The sequence below is a fragment of the Geotrypetes seraphini genome, chromosome 1 (assembly GCF_902459505.1).
Source record: "Geotrypetes seraphini chromosome 1, aGeoSer1.1, whole genome shotgun sequence".
NCBI lineage: Eukaryota > Metazoa > Chordata > Amphibia > Gymnophiona > Dermophiidae > Geotrypetes > Geotrypetes seraphini.
Genome location: NC_047084.1, coordinates 61,019,550 through 61,039,513, shown reverse-complemented (window position 1 = coordinate 61,039,513; position 19,964 = coordinate 61,019,550). Strand labels below are relative to the sequence as shown.

Here is a 19,964-nt window from a genome sequence, read left to right as displayed (position 1 = left end):
TACAATTCTATGGAAATTACAAATTATTCAGGTGCTCAAGCATTTTTCCCTATCTGTCCTGACGGGCTCACACTCTATCAAATGTACTTGTACCTGGGGCACTGGGGGATTAAGTGACTTGTAAATCCAATAATATACGCAGGATGCAGAGAGATCAATCTAAATACTATCTCTAATACCCCTCTGTGTTAAATATAATCCTTTAAAGTAGAGACCGTGGTGAGTGTTCTTTTTCTACACTTGTCTCTGACTAGTCAATACTTTTTCTATATTCTATGAGGGGAGTGGCCTCAGATCCCCGTGCGCTGTCAGTCAGTTAACTATATAGCCGCACTAGAAAGGGAAACAACCTCAACGGCCCTTCTCCCCCTCCTGCCTGGCGTTCTGTTAAATGTGTCCTTTTTGCTATTCTTACTCTGACATCGCTGTTTGTATGTTTTTTTCTTAGCACAGGAGTCCACCGCCCTGACGCAGCTATACAGCGAAACGCCAGCTAGCATTTACGTTGGCGGGAGCGGACTAGCAAGGATAACAGGAAAGAACCATTTGAACAGCTGAACTATGAATAACTGAACAATCATCATCCCTGCCAGAGCTAAGTTTTTTTGGACTATAGACTTAACACATTTAACAGAACGCCAGGCAGGAGGAGGAGAAGGGCCGATGAGGTTGTTTCCCTTTCTAGTGCGGCTGTATAGCTAACTGGCTGACAGCGCACGGGGATCTGAGGCCACTCCCCTCATAGAATATAGAAAAAGTATTGACTAGTCAGAGACAAGTGTAGAAAAAGAACACTCACCACCGGCCTCTACTTTAAAGGATTAAGTGACTTGCCCAGAGTCACAAGGAGCAGTGCAGGATTTGAACCCACAACCTCAGAGTGCTGGGGCTGTAGCTCTAACCACTGCACACTCCCCTATGTGCAAAGAGGGAGTACTCTTAATGATGTTACCCTTGAAGCGAAAACGAAGACTAACCAAAACAAAATGAACAATGCTGCAAACAATATGGTAAACAAAATGAAGATGAACATTTTTGAGCTACACATCCCTATTGCTAACATAAGCTTGAGCTAACTCTAGAGCACCCTTCAGGCTCAAACACATGATTCATCATTCAGAGAATAGTCCCCCCCAAAGTCTTGATCTATTTCTCAGGGACCTCTCCAATCATACACATCCCCCAGAGCCCCCTGAGGTACAGATTTTAGGTTTCAACTGCTTAGAGGCACTGGTACACGCTCTATGCTCTATTGCGAGATAGGAGGCAGTAACAAAATGCAGGCTTTGGCCTCTTGGAGATGCAACATGGCAGTAGCAACATGGCATTTGGCCTTATACTTCAGTGGAGCTTCTGCCTTCTCCATTTTCTTTCTTTTCACTCATTGTTCCTTGTTCAACTTCCACGAGGCTGTAGCAAGACACAGGCAGCAGACTTCTTGCCTAAAAAGAAAGTTTGTCCCTGGGTGTGCTGTTAGGAGGGTAGATCATGACAAGCAGTTAACATGTAGATGCGGTGCTGGTGTGAGGAAGAAGGATTTCACTTTGTGTGCAACTGGACAGCGTTCTGGGGGAAGAGCAAGCTATACAGGAAGGATGGACTCCACCTCAGCAGAGACGGAACGAGGCTACTTGCAAGTAACATCAAGAGAGAAGTTGAGAAGTTTTTAAACTAGGAAGAAGGGGAAAGCCGACAGTCGACAGAGAGAAAGAGTCGATGATTCGGGAACCAGTATACCCGGAGGATACTGTGCAGGAAGATGGAGGGAAAGACTCACCAGATCGCAGACAAGACAGACCGAAAGGGACACAAGAGAGAAGGAAGCACAAGAAGGGAACAGGCTGCAAGCTCAAGTGTATGTACACGAATGCAAGGAGCCTTAGAAATAAGATGGGTGAATTAGAAGCTGTTGCACAAAAGGATAACGTTGACATCATCAGCATCACGGAAACTTGGTGGACTAATGAAAATGTCTGGGACACGGTGCTACCGGGATACACAGTATACCACAGAGACAGAGAGACTCAAAAAGGAGGAGGCATTGCCATATACGTCAAAGAGGAAATTGAATCTACTGGAGAGAACATGCCACAACAGACGGATAAAGTTAGAGTCTCTATGGGTCAAAATTCCAGGAACAAATGGACTGGAAATGAGGATAGGCATCTACTACCGACCCCCCAGGGCAGTCCAAAGAATTTGTTGAAGAAATGACGGATGAGATTAAATGCAACTGTAAGGGAGGCAATGCAGTTATCATGGGAGACTTCAACTATCCAGGGATAGAATGGAACCTCGGCACCTCTGGCTGTGCTAGAGAGGTCAAGTTCCTGGAAACTGTAGGCGATTGCTTCCTGGAACAGCTTGTCAAGGAAAACACAAGAGGAAACGCAATTTTGGACTTAAATCTAAATGGGTTGCGAGGACCGGCACAGGATGTAGAAGTAGAAGGGACGCAGGGAAACAGCGATCACAATATGATCCACTTCAACCTGGAAACAGGGGTGAAACATCGGTCCAGAATGACGGCCACGGCGCTAAACTTCCGAAAATGGAATTATGAAGGGATGAGATGCATGGTGGGGAAGAAGATTAAGAAGAAGATAAACACTGTAAAGACGCTAGAGCAAGCTTGGTCCGTTTTTAAGGATACAGTCACCGAGGCACAAAATCTATATATACCGCGTATCAACAAGGGATCAAAGAGGAAAAAGAATAAAGAACCGGCGTGGCTCACTGTAGAGGTTAAGGAAGCAATCAGAGACGACAAAATCTCGTTTAAGGAATGGAAAAGATCAAAAACGGACAAAAACTGGAATAAGCACAAACAACATCAACGCAAGTGCCATAAGGCAGAGAAAGGGGCCAAAAGAGACTACGAGGAAAAAATAGCCAAGGAAGTGAAAAACTTCAAGCTGTTCTACACTATATTAAAGGGAAACAACCCGTGAAGGAAGCAGTGGGACCGTTGGATGACCAAGGAATAAAGGGAGCGCTAAAGGAGGACAAGGCAATCACCAACAGACTGAACACGTTTTTTTCGTCTGTATTTATCGAAGAGGATATACACAGCATATCAGAACCCATTAGGCTATATGTTGGAAGTGAAAACGGGAAACAGACAGGGTTGACGGTCAGTTTAGAAGAGGTATGCAGGCAGATTGATAGGCTCAAGAGCGATAAATCCCCAGGACCGGATGGCATCAAGGAACTGAAAGGGACCATAGCTGAACTGCTTCAACTAATAGCCAATCTGTCGATATAAACAGGAAAGATTCTGGAGGACTGGAAGGTGGCGAATGTTACACCGATCTTCAAAAAAGGTTCAAGGGGAGACCTGGGAAACTACAGACCGGTGAGTCTGACCTCGGTACTGGAAAAGATGGTAGAGGCGCTGATAAGTGATCGCATCATTGATCACCTTGACGGACAAGGTCTGATGAGGACCAGCCAGCACAATTTCAGCAAAGGCAGATCTTGTTTGACAAACTTGCTGCACTTCTTCGAGGGAGTGAACAGGCAGATAGACAAGGGCGAACCGATCGACATTGTATATCTGGACTTTCAGAAGGCATTCGACAAGGTTCCGCATGAACGACTACTTTGGAAAATTGCGAGCCATGGAATCGAGGGTGAAATACGTGGATTAAAAACTGACTGGAGCATAGGAAACAGAGAGTGGGGGTAAATGGACAATACTCGGACTGGAAGAGCATCACCAGCAGGGTGCCGCAGGGCTCGGTGCTTGGACCCGTGCTCTTCAACATCTTCATAAACAATCTAGACATAGGTATGACGAGCGAGGTGATAAAATTTGCAGACAATACAAAGTTATTCAGAGTAGTGAAGATGCAGGGGGATTGCGAAGATCTACGTCACATAATCAGGCTTGAGGAATGGGCTGCGACATGGCGGATGAGGTTCAATGTGGACAAGTGTAAAGTGATGCATGTTGGTAACAAAAATCTCATGCACAAATACAGGATGTCCAGGGCGATACTTGGAGAGACCTCCCAGGAAAGGGACTTAGGAGTTCTGATCGACAAGTCAATGAAGCCGTCCATGCAATGTACGGCGGTGGCGAAAAGGGCGAACAGAATGCTAGGAGTGATAAAGAAGGGGATCACGAACAGATCTGAGAAGGTTATCATGCCACTGTACCGGGCCATGGTGCGCCCTCACCTGTAGTACTGCGTACAGCACTGGTCACCTTACATGAAGAAGGACATGGTACTACTCAAAAAAGTCCAGAGAAAAGCGACTAAGATGGTTAAGGGGTTAGAGAAAGAGTAGAGAAATTGGGCTTCTTTTCCCTCAAACAGAGGAGATTGAGAGGGGACATGATCAAAACATTCAAGGTACTGAAGGGGATAGACTTAGTAGATAAGGACAGGTTGTTCACCCTCTCCAAGGTAGGGAGAACGAGATGGCACTCTCTAAAGTTAAAAGCGGATAGATTCCGTACAAACGTAAGGAAGTTCTTCAACCAGAGAGTGGTGGAAAACTGGAACGCTCTTCCGGAGTCTGTCATAGGGGAAAACACCCTCCAGGGATTCAAGACAAAGTTAGACAAGTTCCTGCTGAACAAGGACCTACGCTGGTAGGGCTAGTCTCAGTTAGGGCGCTAGTCTTTGACCAGAGGCCCACCGCGTGAGTGGAATGCTGTGCATGATGGACCACTGGTCTGGCCCAGCAGTGGCAATTTTTTTGTTCTTATGTTATCTAAATGCCAACTGCTAATGTCACTTTTACTGGTAGTGCCGTCTTAATATGCAAACTCACATGCCCAGTTTAAAACCAGCAGCTTCTCAAAAAATAAAGAAACCCCACGTTTTTTAAGCTGCTAGTTTTAAATCTCTGCCAGAAGCTAGACAGGCTGGATGAAAAATTGGCAGTTGGCAACCCTGCAGGAGGGATGGGGGGCCTCTGCAGGCCTATAAGATCTGGCACCTTCTGTACCTGAGAAGGGAGCAATATTACTGCCTAAAGATAGCAGGACATGTTGTATGAAATAGGGAATGGCACGGGACAAAATTTTTCCCGTTCCCATGGGAACTCATTTTCCCATACCTGCAAGTTCTATTCCTGTCCCTGCCTCATTCCTGCAAGCTTCATCCTCATCCGCACAAGCTTCAAACACTTTAAAATCATAAGTGTTTGAGGCTGGTGCAGTTAAGGCAGAGCTTACAGGAATGGGGCCTATTTCGAATTACATCTGGTAGTGCCAGGTCTCTACCCACCCCCAATCCCATAGGAGGGGCCTTAAACGCCCTGGGCCAATCAGAGTCTCAGGACCCTCCCTGGTGCATCCCAAGATGCACCGGGAAGGGGAATACCCAGTTTAGACAAAGCAGCAGCAGCAGTTGCCATGAGGATGTCCATCTCTGTCCAGCTCATCTGTTCAGGTAAGGGGGAGGGGTGCGGCAGAGATGGGTGAGGGGGTAGTTTAGTGCAGCAGGAGAGAGTGGGTATGTCTCCTGCTGCCGGCAAGGGGTGAGGGGGGTGCGTTTGGGTCTGGTTGGGCAGGATTTTTTAAATTAAGTGCAGAATTGTAGGATATGCGGGATATAAATTAGTTAATTTAAAAAAAATTAAACTTTGTTGGAATATAGCAAGTAGAGGTTGTGTCTTATGGTAAGATACTAGAGTCAGCTCCTGCTTGAAATTTGCCTTTTTCAGTTTATATATCGATACAGAACAGGAGGCAGAGGCTGAAATCAATATACAATTAGAAATGTCGCTGTGTGCTGAACAGAACAATATCTTATAAATGAATCTGTTCACCTAATCCTGGAAGCAAGTTGGTTCTCTGGTGCTTGAAACCCTGCCACAGCACTGATTGCACACTGCTAGACTTTGTACCTAGCTTTATCTTAATAGACAGTTAGTAAACAGAGAGGATAGCAGACAGCAGACGCCTTTTAGTGCAGCTGTTTGTGCAACAGTTTTCTATTTAAAGATTAGGGTTATGTCCTTCAAATAGGCTGTTGCTGCTTTGGATAGGTAAAGATCCCTTACTACCCCCCAGAGGCTATGAAAAGTGCCGATAGGGCAGCACTAGCCCTGGCTGGCAGGGGCCTGGCTGAGATTGGAATCCGGGTGTCCACGGCAGCATGCAGTACTGCTGAGGCAGAAGGCCAGACTGAAGAATATATTGATTTAAAATAAAACCTAGGTTTTGCTTTTCCTGTGTAAAGCCACCTGCATACCATGTGAATGCAGAGCAGTTTGTATAAATTGTTATGCAAATCTTGCATTATATATTCCTGTATCACTCCATAGATTTACCATTTTTGAACTACTTTCTCTACAATTCTAACAAAACAAAGGAGAAAGTCCAACTTTGTCTGCAGAAAAAACCAAGCAGGAGAAACAAACAAAACTGCTTCCTTGAGACGCTTTACTTGAGGCAGCGATCCTTGGCGAACACAATATACAGGCACTTTGTTACTTATCTTCATTTTTTATGGTATGTCCCAACCTTTTTCACCATGGACCCCTGACGAAGGTTTGTCCGAAACACGGACCGTGTCGGGTCCCTTGATTGGTAAAAGGGTTTTATTTTACTTATTTGCATTTTGATTTTGGTACAATAAATTTTTGCCTGCATCTTGTACACAGTCTGCAGTTTTGTTTGTTTCTTCTACAATTCTAACTCCATGTGGGACCCCAATGACCAAAACAGCATTCAGAGGCAAACGTTTTACATTTTAAGTGACACTCTGGCACCCATGTTCTCCACAAGCTCAGCATAATTCTCTGATCTGTGATTACCAAGAAAATTCTGAGCAACCAGCACGAATGCTGTTAATCCGGAATAGCAGACAGTGCAGCACACATGAGGTGCCCACACTTTATCCTGGTCGCCAACTTTACAACCAAAATAATGCTTGTATGCAGTTTGAAGTCTGTTGGATAGATTCTTTGGCTGATCTTGTGCAATAAATTGTCCGCAGACATAACAGAAATTATCAGGATGGTTAATACAACCTCGTCTGTTCATAATAATTATAATATCTTAGACAAAAACAAACAAAATATAAAAATTCACAGGTAGAAAAAGCAGCACAATCACTTTTTAGTATAAACTTTCAAATTATATGTGATCGATGAGCTGTCCTAAAATGCAGTATTGTGTTACAGAGACAGTAAAATACTGACGCTTCACGGTAGCATTATTGACGAAAATGATATAAACACAAACTGACGCATAACTTAAAAACAGGATGTGATAGACGAAAACTGTTTTCAGATTTAGGTCCTCTTCTATCAAACTGCGATAGCAGTTTTTAGCGCGGGGAGCTGCGCTGAATGGCCTGCGCTGCTCCTGATGCTCTTAGGAACTCAATGAGTGTTGGGAGCAGCACGGCTCGCCACGCTAAAAATTGCTATCGCAGTTTGATAGAAGAGGGCCTTAGAGTCAGCATGTGGCCCTTGTTAAGGTACAGGTGACAGAACTCCAGTAGAAAAATGCTTGTTGACCAGTGCAATTTGTATTTTGGGGTTCAATTTGAGAACAAGCCTTTGAAATCTGTGCAAACAGAATTTATCAGACACAGTAACAAGATGGTTGATGAATCAGATGTGTGAAATGTGTGAACAGTAGCACCATTTCAAGGCTTCAACTCAAGTTACTTCTCACTGAGAGACTGTAAACAGCATGGAAGGAGTATTTTCCTGCCTTTTATTTTTGGAGTTGAAGTTTCCTCCTGCTCCTTTGAACTAGTTTCCTTTGGGCTACAGTGCTATGAGTCTTCATTTGCAGCCCCCAGAGTTTATTTCTTGCTATATTATACTGTATAATTCTGCTCACTTTTTCCAGCTATTTCAGTGAAAGGGGCCAATAGACTGCAAGAGGCAGCTCAGCTAAGTTGCACAGTTGGAGGTGAGCCCAGATATTCAATGCCTTTTGTTCTGGCCTTGGCCCCTCGTACCTTTTCTAAAGTGATGGTGGTGGTGGCGGCCCATATAAAGTGCCAGAGTATCCAGGTGCATCCCTAGCTTGATAATTGGTTGATCCCAGTCGACTCAGAGGAGTCCGGGGAGGCCACTGCTATAATGTAACATTTTATTTTTCTATTCCGCAAATACCTACAATCAAATTTTTTGCGAATTACAGTAAAAGAACAGTGGGCATACCCACAAATTACATCATGTAAAATTATGCATACAATTAAGAATCATTAAACAAATTTAGAAAACCAAAATGGCATAGTCATTGATTTCCTGAAAGATCTGGGCTGGGTGGTGAATGATCTGAAGAGTCACCTGCTCCCGTCCCAGGTCCTGGAGTACTTGGGAGTTCAATTCAACATAACTTGGGGGATGGTTTTCCTCCTGGAGGATTCAGCAGCCAAGCTAAAGTCATTGAAATGCAGACTCTACATGCTACTGACTTCCAAGGTTTGGGGCCACTTGCAACTCTTGGGTGACCTTGGAGGTGGTGTCTTAGGTGAGAGCACAGTCAGCTCTATTGTTCAGGCAGACTCTGGTTTCACTGGTTTTTGAGCGCCTTTTGTCTCTCTCTGCCAGGGCTCAAACCTGTGTGGACTGTGGAACTATTTGTATCATCTTCAGAGTCTTGTTGGAAAGGTAAAACCACACAGTAGGTGGTGGTTATCACTGATACAAGTCTCCTCAGCTGGGGAGCACATCACTTGGTCTGGGTGACCCAGGAACTTGGTCCTCCCTGAAATTGTCATGTCCATCAACTGCCTGGAGATTCAAGTGGTATTCCTGGCCTTTGATGGAGTTCCTTTCCCAGCTTCAGAAAAAGATAGTCCAGGTGATGACATACAATGCCATGGTGGTGGATTACATAAGCAAACAAGGCAGCACCCAGAGCCTGGCAGTGACAGAGGAAGCTGCACGTCTCTGCCGCTGGGCAGAAAGGCACCTACAGGCCCTGTCAATGGTTCATATAGTAAACAAGAACAATGCAGAGGTGGACTTCCTTAGTTGCTTCCATTTGGATCCTGGAGAGTAAGAGCAAGAGCTAGAGGTAGACCAGTGTTAAACTTAATGGCTCCATGCTCCAGAGTGATACTTCAGCTGATGAAGGGAGGCAGCATCATAAGAGATAGATGCCGTGGTTCAGTTGTGGCTGAAGGAGAAGCCCTTGAATGCCTTCCCTCCATAAGAACATAAGAATTGCTGCTGCTGGGTCAGACCAGTGGTCCATCATGCCCAGCAATCCGCTCATGCGGCGGCCCTCTGGTCAAAGACCAGCGCCCAAACTGACACTAGCCCTACCAGCGTATGTCCTTGTTCAGCAGGAACTTGTCTAACTTAGTCTTGAATCCCTGGAGGGTGTTTTCCCCTATGACAGGCTCCGGAAGAGCGTTCCAGTTTTCTACCACTCTCTGGGTGAAGAAGAACTTCCTTACGTTTGTGCAAAATCTGTCCCCTTTCAACTTTAGAGAGTGCCCTCTCGTTCTCCCTACCTTGGAGAGGGTGAACAACCTGTCCTTATCTACTAAGTCTATCCCCTTCAGTACCTTGAATGCTTCGATCATGTCCCCTCTCAATCTCCTCTGTTCGCGGGAGAAGAGGCCCAGTTTCTCTAATCTTTCGCTGTACGGCAGCTCCTCCAACCTCTTAACCATCTTAGTCGCTCTTCTCTGAACTCTTTCGAGTAGTACCATGTCCGTCTTCATGTACAGCGACCAGTGCTGGACGCAGTACTCCAGGTGAGAGCGCACCATGGCCCGGTACAACGGCATGATAACCTTCTCCGATCTGTTTGTGATCCCCTTCTTTATTATTCCTTGCATTCTGTTCGCCCTTTTTGCCGCCGCTGCACATTGCATGGACGGCTTCATCGACTTGTCGATCAGAACTCCCCTTTCCTGGGAGGTCTCTCCAAGTACCGCCCTGGACATCCTGTATTTGTGCATGAGATTTTTGTTACCAACATGCATCACTTTACACTTGGTCACGTTGAACCTCATCTGACATGTCGCAGCCCATTCCTCGAGCCTGATTATGTCACATTGTAGATCTTCGCAATCCCCCTGCGTCTTCACTACTCTGAATAACTTTGTATCGTCCGCAAAGTTTATTACCTCACTTGTCGTCCATGGAGTTCTTGCTCAGAGTAGCATGCAAGCCTTATCTTGTCTTTCTGTGACTCCAATTTTGCCTGTCGGTCATGCAAATCTAATTTACTTACTGGTGGCCGAGCTGGGTTCTGCATCAGGGACTAGTGGAAAGGGAAAATCGAGATATCTTCTGACCCTTGAAAGACAGCATATAGTTAGGCATGGCTTTTCATACATAGTGATTTCCACCTTGCTTAAGTCTCAGAAGTCTTCCACATCATTGGCTTATGTGCAGGTGTGGAAAATTTTTGAAAACTGGTGTGCTGAGCAGGCTCTGTCACCATGGAAGGCACAGATTCCCAGTTCTTTTCTGTATCAAGGTCTAGATCAAGGATTGGCACTGAATTCTGCCAAAGTCCATGTGGCTGCCCTTTCCAGTTTTCAGGGCACGGTGAAAGGCCTGGCAGTATATGGAAGTTAGCCTAGTTTTTGAAGGGGGTCGCTCATTTGCAGTCTCCATTGCACCCTTCTTTTCCTTTCTGAGACCTGAATTTGGTTCTTCCCTTTGGTGCTTCCTTTGAGCCCTTACGATATTACCCTGAAGATAATCTACCTTGTGCCAATCACTTTGACCAGCAGGGTTTTGGAGTTGCAGGCAATTCTGAAAACCTAACTGTCGAGGTTTGCCTTCAGAAGAGGGTTGGGAAAAATTGTTCTGTATGTATATGAACCTGACCTTTTCCCCATTATATTTAGTGAAGCTAAACTGTGTAAAGTGTTTGCTTAGATATTGAAAAGAAGCAGGGCTGTGATTTAAGTGTGAGCAAGGGCTTTGTTTGGGGGGGGGAGGAAGGGTTCTTTTAACTTCAGATCATGCTCACAATACTTATTGAACATACACCATGTTTATATCTTGTGTGTTTCCAAATGTTCCTGATATCAATGGAGTGGTTTTACATTTCTGAAGAGGAAAAGTGAGGTTCATACATAATTTAATGAAGTAGATAGTCCATAAAGTCCCTCATTATGAACCTATGCCTCTAGGTCAGGGGTCCCCAAAGTCTCTCCTTGAGGGCCAAATCCAGTCGGGTTTGCAGGATTTCCCCAATGAATATGCATGAGATCTTTGTGCATACACTGCTTTCAATGCATATTCATTGGGGAAATCCTGAAAACCTGACTGGATTCGGCCCTCAAGGAGGGACTTTGGGGACCCCTGCTCTAGGTGAATTGCTAAGAGAACCATTTTATAACCTTATGATATTAAATAAGATATCCAATACTGTACTGGCTTCTAAATGGGTTGAACTGACCCCCCCCCCCATATAATTTAGAATACTGTGACAGTTTATGAATTGATTCAAGTCAATAATCTGAATGGTGTTAATAAATCAATTGATTGAAGATTATGGGTTTCACAAGTGTAGAGTTAAAAGGAAACCATTGCCCAGGAACTGTAGCAACTTTGGCAGACAAGGCTCTGGTAGTGGAGCAGATTGGGGTACACAGGGAGGACTGGTAGTTCACTTGTTTCACCGACTAATAATAATAATAATAATTTATTTTCTTATATACCGCCCTACCAACAGTTCTGGACGGTTCACAACAAGGAATAAAAGTGAATAAGAGGATACAATTTCATAATAAAAAAACAATACTTCGTAAGCAATCAAATGCAGCAGAGACTATACAATTTTAAATATTAGAAAGTCTAATGAAGAGAAACACGTGGAGGGGCATAATCGAAAGGGATGTCTAAGTCCGTTTACGTCCATCTCACAAGTCGTCCAAAGTTAAAAAGAGCCTAAGACACATTTTTGAAAGATACGTCCAACTTTTTTTTACTTTCAAAAATCATCTAATTATACGTCATGCCGATCTGATCGTCCAAGCCAATAAATCGTCCATCTTTATACCACATTTCCATCCAAGTCCAAAACGCCTAGAACAATTCCTGTTGGACTTGGGAGGGGTCTGCAAAGTGATGCACGGCACACCCAGACATGCCACCTAAATAGTAGGGTACCTTACAGGGCACTGCTGTGAACTTCACAAAAAGGGTGCCATGGCTTCTCCTCACTACAGCTCACTTATAGGTGACGGTGAACCCCCCCAAACCACCTCCATAATCCCCTAGCCCCACTTATCTACCACCCCAATAGCCCTTATGGCTGCAGGAGCCACTTATATGCCAGTAAAAAAGGGTTTAGGGGGTGTATAGAGCAGTGCACATGTTTAAGTATTAATGCAGTGATTACAGGGGCTTCTGGGCATGGGTCCTCCTCTATATGGGTCCCTAACCCACCCCCAAGATGACTTAAGCTGCCTCTGGGCTGGACGACTAGGCTTTCCTATGTCAGGCAGCTAGGCGATGATGATGGTCTGGAGGCTGAAATTTAAAGTTGTGAATAAAATTTTTATGGGGGTGGGGGGGTTGGTGATCACTGGGGTACTGTGTGGGGGTCTGTGTTATGTGTTTGCAGTGCTTATCTAGTGAGTTTAGGTGGGTTTTTGTGACTTAGACCATGTTTTACATGGTCTAAGTCACAAAGTCCAAGTTCTGTCTAGGCTCTGTTGTTAAACTTTCGGTTATACATGCTGTACGACTAAATCTAAGCCGGCCCACGTCCCGCCCAACTCCCGCCCTCAACACGCTTCCCGAAATGCCCCGTTTAGCTTTGGACGTTGAGTGGCACTATGAATGCCTAGGTCGATTAGAAATACGTCCAAAACCCGGTTTTATTATCGGCGCTTAGACATTTTTGAGAAATGTTCATCCAAGTACCGACTTAAGCTGGTTTTTGGACGTTTTTCTTTTTCGATTATGAGCCCCATAATATATAAAAAAGGGCCTACAGCAGTTTTCTTCTAAAAACTGATGAACTAGTAATTGAACCCATCAGAATTAAAAAACATGAATCTAATTTATCAAATAAATATGTTTTTAAATCTTTCCTAAATGTAGTATAAGAATAAGTTTGAGCGATCAATGGATGTAACCAGGAATTAAACTTCCTGGCCTGGTACTCTAATGTCCTGTCAAAAAAAGTTTTATAACGGCAAGACCTCGGGGCAGGGAAGGCGAAAATACCTGAGTTTCTGGTATCTTTTGCTCTCTCAACCTTAGCAGACATGCTGTTCAAAATCACATGCATGGCCTTCTGGAACAGTTCAGAAGTAACACTAGAAGACAGCCCAAGTTGGAAAACCAAAACAAAAGGAGCTGGAAAAACTCAAGATGTGCTGGGAAGACCTAGATGGATATTTACTAGCCTAACTGATGGCAAAACCTGGATTTTTGTCACCATATTTTTGAACCTAGCACATATTAGGAGGAGTGTGTGGCGCAGTGGTTGGCTCAGCACCCTGGGGTTGCGGGTTCAAACCCTGTTCTGCTCCTTGTGACCCTGGGCAAGTTACTGAGTCCTCCATAGCCCCAGGTACGCTAGATAGATTGTGAGTCTACCAGGACATATAGGGGAAATGCTTGAGTACCTGATTCTAAAAACCGCTTAGATAAACCTTAGATAAACTGCTTAGATAGGCAGTATATAAATACTTGAAAAAATTTCTAGTTTATTTTTAGCAAGAACAGTTAAATATGGATGGAAAAATGAAGTCACAGGGTAACTTTAGCCTTAGTGTTGAATTCTTTACTGAGTCTCTTTATTGTATGGGACACACCTCAGACCTCTCTTTTTGACCTCATAAAAGTGACACATTTTGAAGACTAACAAACTGAAACAGCTTTGCTGAAGATGCAGAAATCAAGTTGGACAGATGACTGGCTCTTCACTGAGGTCTCTGGACAACTTCCATCACCAAAATTAGCATGACATTGAAGTGCTGTGTTACTGCTGGCACCATCTTTTTTGGCTGAGATGTAGAACTGAGGGGCTGTTTAGTGAATAGGCAAAAATTCACAGCAGCACTTTCTGAGGATAAGCATGGCAATTTCTTCATTATTCCGAACTTTTTTTTTCTTCCTGTGTGGTAAAATTTTAGCATGGGTAATGCAGTTTTTTCTTCTCAGGTGAACACTTTGTAACAGCTCAGATAATAATGAAAAGATCAGAATACCTTTCATTAGATCTTTTTCAGTTACTGTCTTTTTTTTTTTTTTTCTTTACAACCCCACTTATTCTCTTTCACCATTGTCTTTCCTTTCCTTTCCTTTCTCTAGCTTGCCTCTTCTCCCTCCATCTCCCTGGAACCTATTGAAAATGGAGACTCTTCCCTGTGTTTGTCATGTATCCAGATTTGTAAACTTACTCAACTAAAGTAGTACTGAGTTCAGTTTTCAGCATTCTTGGAATCTGAATTTGACCTTTGGGTACATAGGGTCAGTGCTCTAACTTAACATGTGGTGTTTTTGGGTTTTGTTTTTTTTAGCAGAGAAGCATACAGATGAACTTTTGCTTACTTGGTTATTGGCTATTAATCACTTCATGGTAGCATTCTTCATGCAAATCAAATTCTGTCAGAACATGCACTAGGATAAAAAAAGAAGCTTATTTTGCTTAGTAATGGCAAATATAAAGGAAATTTACTCATGCTGGCTTCAAATATATAATATTTACATCTTGTTATATGCAAATGAATATTTCTGCTTAGTTTTTTAAAAATATATTATAATCTGTTATTCCTGGAGGAATTTGTATCCTGGGCATTGCAGAATTTGTGCAGAAGTATCTATGGAATAATGCAGCCCTGCCCTTCTGTTCCTTTGCCAGGGTGGCATCAGAATCTGTATGCTTCTGTATTCTGTCAGCATTTATTGCAATGAATAACTTATAAACTGTGGATAGCAAGTTATTGCTTTGTAATTTTTGGGAATGTAATTTGGATGTCCCCTTGGAAGAAGAGGTGTTCTTCCTGCTACTATGGATTGCGGTGTGTTGTCTAGCTGCCGGAGCAAATGATCTTTGCAGTTTATTTATTTATTTGGTTTTATATCCTGTCCTCCCAGGAGAGCTCAGAACGGGTTACAAGGTTACATGCTTGCCGGGTCATGCTTGGTCACTTCATCTGAGCATGTATGAGGTTCTTTTTAACTTGCTTTCTAGCTCTTTTCTTCCTGCTTCAGGTCACCGATGTTTGCCTTTCCAAATCCTTTCACATGCTGCTTCCTAGTTGTACTTTAAACCTTACTGTTTTGGTTTTAGTTGGTGGTATTTTCACGTTACTGTTGCTCTTTTCCAATTTCCTGTTGAACTGTTTTCTGTTCTTTCCAAATGTGTTATTTTGATATCTTGAATACTGTGTGCAGTTCTGGTCGCTGCATCTCATAAAAAGATATTGTAGAATTAGAAAAGATACAGAGAAGAGTGCGATGAAAATGATAAAAGGGATGGGATGACTAAAGGAGAAGAGATGGCTCAGGGGTTATGATAGAGATCTTTAAAATATTGAGTGGAGTGGAATGAGTAGATGTGAATTACTTGTTTACTCTTTCCAAAAATATTAAGACTAGGGGGCATGCGATGAAACTACTAAGTACTAGATTTAAAACAAACTGGAGAAAATATTTCTTCACTTATCAGGTAATTAAAAAACTCTGGAATTTGTTGCCGGAGAATGAAGCAAAAGCGGTTAGCTTAGCAGGCTTTAAGAAAGGTTTGGATCATTTCCTAAAAGAGAAATCCAGAATCTATTATTAAGAGAGCATGGGGAAATCCACTGCTTATTTCTAGGATAAGCAGCATAAAATATGTTTTTTAATATTCAGGTGCTACTAAAGTGCTAGTTTCGTGCTATTAAAATATCTTCAAACTTTAAACTTTACAAGTCTTGTACTTTTTGGACAGGACCTTCAAGTTCCAAACAGGCAGACAGCAATCCTGGCTGAATAACTACATAAATAGAACCAGTCTGACCTACGGCACATTCTGAAAATCAATTAAAACCACTCTGTTTGACAAATTCATCTCCTAAACAGAAGCCTCTCCACTCTCAAGGCTATTTTCTCTATCTTTCACGATGTAATTTGATATCCTCTATCTATTTCTTATGTAACCCTTACTTCTTGCCTCCTGTAATTCGCTGATTGTCCAGACTTCTTCGAATGTGAACCGCCTAGAAGTCTCTCGACTATGGTGGTATAGAAGAATAAAGTTATTATTATTATTAGCTTTTTGCTTTGTATGTTTGATTTTCTCTGTTTGTTAATTTCTATTGAAACATCGGGTAGGGATCTGTCTTCTCCGACATGTTTTGCCAAAGGCTTTATCAAGAAGAGGTTCCCCCATTCAATATTGATCTGCTGCATCCCGACTAGAGGTCTGCACGGGAACGGGGATCGTGGGAATCTCCCCAACCCACGGGACTCCCATGGGGACCCCCCTCTCGGCAACGGGACTCCCAAGGGGATGAAAGGCTTTGGAAGCAGGGTTCATCCATATAATATAATGGACACGTCAGCCTTAGTAAAAGAGGGGGTTTATAAGTTAATTACCTGAATAGAAAACAAAAAAATGGTTCCACTAAAGAGATTCCACAAGGAAATCAGCAGTGCAAACATAAAAGAAACTGTGGAATTGATGATCCTGTCAGAAGTAATTGCTGCTTTTTATGGGGATGGGCAGAGATGGAGGTAATTCTTTGCGGGGACGGGTGGAGACGGAGAGGATCCTGGTGAGGATGGGTGGGATTTCTATCTCCGCGCAACTCTCTAATCCCAATTTGATCTCTGTAGTGCAAACCAATGTTTCTTTTTTTTTTTTTTTTTAATCTTTATTCATTTTCAATCTTACATCAAGTGTACAATCCATAAAACATTATAATTAAACACATCACTTGATAATCTTCCTAAATTATCTTACAATACATAAAATTACCACCCTCCCCACCCATCGTTCCTCTATTATTTTCCCAATATGAATAACAAAAAATTATACCTCCCCCTCCCCCAAACATTACACGGTGTAAAGTTCAATAGAAAATGGTGTTTACACATTACAATAAGAAGTTAATGGCTCCTAAATTTTATTAAAATTCTTATAGTTCCCTTGTATAGCTATTGTTCTTTCCATTTTATATATGTGACATAATGAGTTCCACCAAAAATTATAGTTGAGTCTACTGTAATTTTTCCAATTAATTGTAATATGTAGAATGGCTACTCCTGTCATTATCAATAAAAGCTTATTGTTATTTGATGATATTTGACTCTTCTTCCTCATTGACATACCAAATAGTATTGTATCATAAGATAATGCCACATGTTTTTCCAATAAACAATTTACTTGATCCCAAATTGAGTTCCAAAAGGCTAAGATAAAGGGACAATAAAACAAAAGATGATCTAAAGTCCCTACTTCAAGATTACAGTGCCAACATCTACCTGATGTTTCAATAGAAATTAACAAATAGAGAAAATCAAACATACAAAGCAAAAAGCTAAGTACAAGATTTGTAAAGTTTAAAACTTGAAGATATTTTAGAAGTATTTAATAGCACAAAACTAGCACTTTAGTAGCACCTGAATATTAAAAAAACTTTTAAAAAACAAAAATATGTCTAATGAGGATGAATTTGCCAGACAATACCTCAGCCATGAACATGGCTGGTGGTTGGCACATACTGAAGACTTATTAAAAAATTGATAAAATATTGACAACCAATTGTCGATTATAGTGAAGGTTTTGACAAATTTCAACAAGTTGCCTTGTATGTATAGTAAACGTGGTAAACCTGAAAACAGCAAATTGAAACCTTAATAGCTCTGAAATTCAAATACCAGAGATATAATACAATGGCAACATAATACTAATGAAACAGCTAATAAGCACACAGTGGAAGTGATTGATTGACTTCAAAGGACAGAAATGTAACCTGGCCATGACATTAGCTTCCTGACATCCTGCAATAACTTTAACATCTTATCTCAAAACTTTGCTCTTAAATGTAAAGAATGGACTTTTGTAGTCTTGAAAGCTGATAATCAGCAATATCTTTGCATAGTTATTTTCTGTGTACTTTGAGAGGTATCACAGACTGCAAACAGCCCATTTTTTTTCTGGGAGCAATACGACTACAGGACATCTGCACTGGATGGTGGATAGTGGAAAGCCATGGTGCTAATTAATCAAATTATTAACAAACTAGTATTTAAGCCCGTTACATTAACGGGTGCTAGAATAGATGTGTGTGTCTGTCTTTCTTTCTCTCTGCTGGGCCGCTTTCTGTCTGTCTCTCTTTCTTTCTGTCTTTCTCTTTCCTCGGCTGTCCACCACCACCCCTTGCCTGCTCCCCCTGTTCAGCAGTAGCCCTTCTCCCTTCCTTTTACCTCCCCCGTGTCCAGCAGCATCCCTTCCTTGCTCCCCCTGTCCAGCAGTAGCTCTTCTCCCCTTCCTTATACCTCCCCCGTGTACAACAGCACCCCTTCCTTGCTCCCCCTGTCCAGCAGCAGCCCTTCTCCCTTCCTTTTACCTACCCCCCTGTCTAACAGCACCTCTTTCCTGCTCCCCTTGTCTAGCAGTAGGCCTCCCATCCTGTTACCTCCCCCCCTGTCCACCAGCACCTCTTCCGTGCTCCCCCTGTCCAGCAGCATCCCTTACCTGCTTTTCCTGTGCATTTGTGTCTGCCTTCCTCTTCAAAAAAGCCTGCTGAGGATCGCAGCCGGCTGTAGCGAACCTTGCAGGTGCTATGCACCTTGGTAGCACATTCCCTCTAACGCGATCTGGTGTGTCAGAGGGAACGTGCTACTGAGGTGCAGAGCGGCCTACGAGGTTCACTACTGCTGGCCGCTATCCTCAGTAGGCTTTTTTGAAGAGGAGGGCAGACAGAAGAGCTGCTTCGGTGGACTGGATGAAGGACTGCCGCTCAATGTCTGGAGGAGCTGGAGAGCAGGGAGGTCCATGCTTTACAATTGCTCTGCCAGTAGCGCGCATGCGCACTCCTGCCTGCCACGGACATATAGATCACGGAACATGCAGCTAGGAGTGCGCATGCGCACGTGGAGGGGCATAATCGAAAGGGATGTCTAAGTCCGTTTACGTCCAACTCGCAAGTCGTCCAAAGTAAAAAACAGCCTAGGAAACATTTTCGAACAATACGTCCAAAAATTTTTTTCTTTCAAAAATCGGCTAATTATACATCCTGCCGTTCTGATCATCCAAGTTGCTAAAGCGTCCATCTTTATACCACATTTCCATCCAACTTTTCATCAAAGTCCAAAATGCCTAGAACAAGCCCTGTTAGACGTGGGAGGGGTCTGCAAAGTGATGGACTGCACACCCAGACATGCCACCTAAATAGTGGGGTACCTTACAGGGCATTGCTGTGAACGTCACAAAAAGGATGCTATGTCTTCTCCCCACTACAGCTCCCTTATAGGTCACGGTGAGCCCCCCAAACCACCTCCAGAATCCCCTAGACCCACTTATCTACCACCCCAATAGCCCTTATGGCTGCAGGAGCCACTTATATGCCAGTACAAAAGGGTTTTGGGGGTACATAGGGGAATGCACATGTTTAAGTATCAATGCAGTGATTACAGAGGCTTATGGGCATGAGTCCTTCTCTCCATGAGTCCCTAAGCCACCCCCAAGATGACTTAAGTTGCCTCTGTGCTGGATGACTAGGCTTTCCTATGCCAGGCAGCCAGGTGATGATGGTCTGGAGGCTGAATTTTAAAGGTGTAATTAATATTTTTATGGGGGTGGGGGGTCAAGGATCACTGGGGTAGTGTGTGGTGGTCTGTTTTATGTGTTTGCAGTGCTTATCTGGTGAGTTTAGGTGGGTTTTTGTGACTTAGACCATGTTTTACATGGTCTAAGTCACAACGTCCAAGTTCCGTCGATCATGGGCTGTATAACTTTCGATTATATATGCTGTACGACTAAGTCTAAGCTGGCCCACGTTCCGCCCAACTCCCTCCCTCGATACTCCTCCCAAAACGGCCCGTTTAGCTTTGGTCGTTCA

General features: G+C 43.2%; 1 protein-coding gene across 11 annotated transcripts in view; it reads left to right on the top strand.

Moving 5' to 3' along the window:
• The window catches only part of GHR (growth hormone receptor), a 436,004-nt gene that overhangs the window by 74,257 nt on the left and 341,783 nt on the right, over positions 1-19,964 (top strand). The window contains exon 1 of one of the 11 annotated variants that reach the window (XM_033932066.1): positions 7,814-7,885. The exons of the other annotated variants lie outside the window; for them this stretch is intronic. The gene's annotated coding sequence lies outside the window, so the exon portion shown is untranslated. Of the gene's footprint in view, positions 1-7,813; positions 7,886-19,964 lie in introns of those variants that run through there. 11 annotated transcript variants of the gene reach the window in all.